This window comes from Myodes glareolus, chromosome 24, assembly GCF_982192425.1.
Source record: "Myodes glareolus chromosome 24, mMyoGla1.1, whole genome shotgun sequence".
Taxonomy (NCBI): Eukaryota; Metazoa; Chordata; class Mammalia; order Rodentia; family Cricetidae; genus Myodes; species Myodes glareolus.
This window is the reverse complement of record NC_142049.1, coordinates 42,502,498-42,507,172: the sequence shown is the minus strand read 5'-3', so window position 1 is coordinate 42,507,172 and position 4,675 is coordinate 42,502,498. Positions and strand designations below refer to the sequence as shown.

General features: G+C 48.0%; 1 pseudogene; it reads right to left on the bottom strand.

Annotated features, from left to right (window-relative positions):
- Positions 1–1,803: 1,803 nt before the first annotated feature.
- LOC148118193 (BOS complex subunit TMEM147 pseudogene) lies at positions 1,804–3,943 on the bottom strand (annotated as a pseudogene).
- Between the last annotated feature and the right edge of the window lie 732 nt (positions 3,944–4,675).

Genomic DNA, 4,675 nt, shown 5'->3' with positions numbered 1-4,675 from the left:
CATCTACTATTATACCCCCTTTTCACTATTTTTAAGATTAGCTGTTCTTGTCTAGTAGAGGTAAAACGTTTTCAGTTGTAATACCCCTTCTGTGAGAAGCAAGGTTTTACATGGAGCTAGTTGACCACGTTGGAGAGCCAACAGTCTCAGGGAGGAAGGCCCACATGTTTGTCCTGGCTGCCTGGCTTGCTTAGCCCCGAAATAGCCACACAGAAACTGTATTAGTTAAATCACTACTTGGCCCATTTGCTCTAGCCTCCTATTGGCTAACTCTCACATCTTGCTTTAACCCATTTCTATTAATCTGTATATCGCCACATGACAGTGGCTTATCGGGAAAGATTCAACAGGTCTGACTCTGGCAGGTCCATAGCAGCTCTCTGACTCTGCTTTCTTCCTCCCAAAGTTCAGTTCTGTCTTCTTCGCCTACTTGAGTTCTGCCCCTATCAGGTCAAGGCAGTTTCTTTATTCATTAACCAATACAAGCAACGTATAGAAAAAAGGACCTCCTACACCACAAGGTTGCCTCATCCAACATCCCTTAGTGCAGTATTACTGATCGCAGATGCTCTTATGTATTGAAGACAAAACTAGTTTTTCAATGAGGCCATGTCCACAGCCAGGCCATATCACTTAAGACAGAAAAACCATGGTCACAACTGACCCTAAATCCCAAGAAATTTCAGGGACTGACTCAAAAGCTGGAGCCGAAAGTTGTTCTTCCTTTAGTACCTGAGTAGTTCATTTTGTGTCCTCAGGTGACAAGGTTACAGCACCCGGCTCCTGAATCACTCACCAGCTTAGATCGTGCTGTGAATGTATTTTGGAACTGTAATTAAAAACCTATATTCAGGTAAAAGCAAAGAGCATCAACCTGAGCCGTGTGCTATGGCCTCATCTAATCAGGTTAATGTCTCCGAGATCTCCTAAACGCATCCTGCTGTAGACTGTACTGTTGCCTTCCTGGGATTCTATTGTGCTATCAGCTTACAAGTCCAGACGTCAGTTCTCCGAAATCAGTGTCTTATTTGAGATAGTGGTCTCACTCTGAAGTTGGTTGGGAACTCCCAGTCTTCTGGCTTCAGTCTTCCAACTACTGAGATGGGTGTGTGACATCGAGTCTATAGTGTGTGTGTGTGTGTGTGTGTGTGTGTGTGTGCGTGCAAGTGGGTGATGGTTGCTCTGGACTGTCTGCTTGATTGAACCTGGAATCAACTAAGAGACATGCCTCTGTGTGGGTCTGTGAGGGCATGCCCAGGAAGGATCTCCTTGCGGGGGAAGCTCTCCCGACAAAGTATGGAGCATTATCTGGCACAACCTGAGAAAGAGGAATGCTGTTTGCCTGCATGAGCTGCTGGCTGATGAGTGTATCTCTTGCATTTCTGCTGTTGCTGTTGCTGTTGCCACCGCCGTTGCCATCAGAACCCGCCTTTTCAGGTTCCACCTGGGTTGAAGATCAGCAACTCTCCAAGAATTCCTGAAGCCTTTCAGCCCCAACTGAGGCTGCTGAGGCATCCACCTTTGTGGTCTGAGCAGCTACTGGGTTCTTACCTGTCCAGTGCATCAGTGGCCACTGTTCGATGACCCAGCCCTGTAGTAATAGATCTATTTTGTAATATATGTTTATTCTATTGGTTCTGTTCCTCTAGAGAATCTGACACACATAAACATATATGTATTTATGTGTGCACATGTACAGTTTATGTATGTACCTTGCTGGTCTGTTTTCTTAGGAGGCAGAAGCCCCAAGTGGAAGGGTTGGAGGCAGCATGTCATGTCAGAGAAAGACTGAGCCCTACAATCTTTTTTTTTTTTCCAAACACTGTTTACTTCACTAAAATCTGGAGAGAGGCAGCGAAAAGGTACACCAACACCTGGCCACCAAGCTAGGAGTGTACATTGACAACAGCAACATACAGGGCCAAGGTGCTGAGGGCCAGCAGTCCTGTCACCACGGCCCGGGCCAGCAGGGCTGTCCAGCTGCCCAAAGAGAAGAGATGGATGAAGGTCTCCATGACGAAGGCCTTGTAGACACTAAGGAACATCAGGAGGAGGACGGCAGGCCGGAAGGTGTGGTACAGGTCATAGCGGGTTATCATCCAGACCTGAGCCGACGCAACGATGTAGTGGACCAGACTGATGTTGGAGTCGATGCTCATCTGGATGTATTTCCAGTCAAATTCAATGCCTCGGGCTCCCACCCAGAGAGGGATGCAGCGGGACATAATGAGCTCAGCAGTGGCCCAGCCCAGGGCAGCAACCATGATCTTGTATTCCCCCTTGCCTGCATTCTGGGACATGACAAGGTTTAGGCCTATCAGGTCGGCCACATCCACACTGGCCTTCATGAATTCCCCAATGAAGTCATAGATGCCACCTTCCCAGGTGAGCCCTACAATCTTTGGTATAGGAATAGGCACAGAGAAGGAAATCCCAGGGTTAGCAGCAGACAGGCCTCTGACACTGCCCCCAGAGCCATTCTTCCTTGCACCAAGACTTATTCATGCATAGTACTTTGTTGAGCTTGTTGAAGCTGTGATGACCCAATAGCAAGAACAGAGGAGGCACCAGGCGGTGGTGGCGCATGCCTTTGTTCCCAGCACTGGAGAGGCAGAGACAGTCAGATCTCTGTGAGTTCAAGGCCAGCCTGGTCTACAGAGTTCCAGGACAGCTAGAGCTGTTACACAGAGAAATCCTGCCTCAAAAAATAAACAAATATAAAGGAAGAAAGGAAAGAAGGGAGGCAGGGAGAGAAGGAGGGAGAGAAGGAGGGAGGGAGGGAGGGAGGGAGGGAGGAAGGGAGGGAGGGAGGGAGGGAAGAAAGAAAAGAAAAAAGAAAGAAATAGAGAAATCTGAGGTCTGGAAAGAACCCCAGAATGTATCACCCCCAGCCTCTCTGGATAGTGAGAACCTGGAAGGCTGCAGAGAAAATCCACAAGGGCAGCCTGGAGACAAAGATATAAGATAGGATTATTCTGGGGCTGGTATGGAAAGTCTGCTGTGGGACAATGGTTTTACCCTGTAAACATTTGTTTCTTGTACTTGTTTAATAAAATGCTGATTGGCCAGTATCTAGACAGGACATATAGGCAGGACAGCCATGCAGGAAGTAGAGGCAGGGCTACGACAACAGGAGAATTCTGGGAAGAGGAAAGCAGTCTGCAGTCGTGACCCAGCTTCAGAGAAAGCAAGATGTGACTGCTTCACCACAAAAGGTACCAAGCCACATGTCTAACATAGATAAGAATAATGGGCTAATATAAGTTATAAGGGTTAATAAGAAGTCTGAGCAACTAGGCCAATCAGTTTATAATTAACGTAGACCTCTGTGTGATTTCTTTGGGCCTAAATGGCTGTAGGACCTGGTGGGACAGAAAACCTCAGTCAACAGAAGTCCTTCTTTCTATGTGTTGCTTTTATTGATTGATGAATAAATCTGTTTCAGCCAGTGGCTTAGCAGAATATAGGTAGGTGGGAAAAAACTAAACTGAATGCTGGGAGAAAGAAGGCAGAGTCAGGGAGAAGCCATGTAGCCATCGCCAGACACAGACAGCGGATGGAACTTTACCTGGTAAGCCACAACTTCATGGCGATACACAGATTAATAGTTTGAGGTCAGCCTGGTCTACAAGATCTAGTTCCAGGACAGGCTCCAAAGCTACAGAGAAACCCTGTCTCGAAAAACCTAAAACAAACAAACAAACAACAAAACAAAACAAAACAAAACACCAAAAAAAAAAAAAACCTGAGCTTCTGTTTGTTTTCAAAAAATTGTTACTACCATCTTTGAGCTGGGGCTGATTTCACTAACAGGTTATAAGCCTGGGAGGGCGCTTGAGGTACGCACTGAGATAACAAGGGAATCCTCCAATCTAGGCTGGCAGTGAGCCTCTTAGCGTCACTCCGCTGCTTTGTCCATCTTACCTACCAAAACACCTGCCATGTTTGCGGAGAACCACACCCACCTGTCCTGAAGTGAGCTGGTCCTGGACCCCAGAAGTGGGTCTCTCTCTTCCCTACCCAAGTTCCTGCGTGACTTTGTTTTTCCGATTCTGTATTCCGGAATCCTGTCTAAATTCCCATAAGGTGTTAAAACCCCTCCCTGTCCATTGGCTCAAAACAGGGACACGTTCTGCCCCCTGACAGAGTGTGTTTCTGAGTTGGGCACCTGATGCTTCCTTAGGGTTAATTAGAAAATCCCCACCAAGAGTTCAGAGGCCAATATCAGCTGTCAAAATCCCACATTCCGCTCTCTCCCTTCTTTCAAGTGCAAAGCGACCTGTGTCTGGAGATGAGCGAGATGAAAGCCTGCACACCCGCGCTGGGGGCTTTGACGCGGCCCTATTCACCGCCCACTGCCATGAATACTGCAAGACCCCAAATGAAAGTTTTAATCTCCCCACCGCCTTCAGGCAGAAGAGAAAAGGGTTTCCTTTTAACAGTTTCCCCCCTTAAACCCTTTGTGCCACAATGCTCCTGAAAAAAGCGGAGACTTCACTCCGGCCTGTCCAGGGCTTTCTGCCCATGAAAGCAATGCACCTCAAACGCTTTGTGTAGACTAAGAAGGGCAGGCGGGGTGTGAGGGCAGGCGCCAGGGCAGCGAGGGTGGTGGGCTGCGGGGACCTGAGGCCCGCGGCTCTGCTGTCGCCGAGCTCTGGCCTCTTGACCCAAGAAT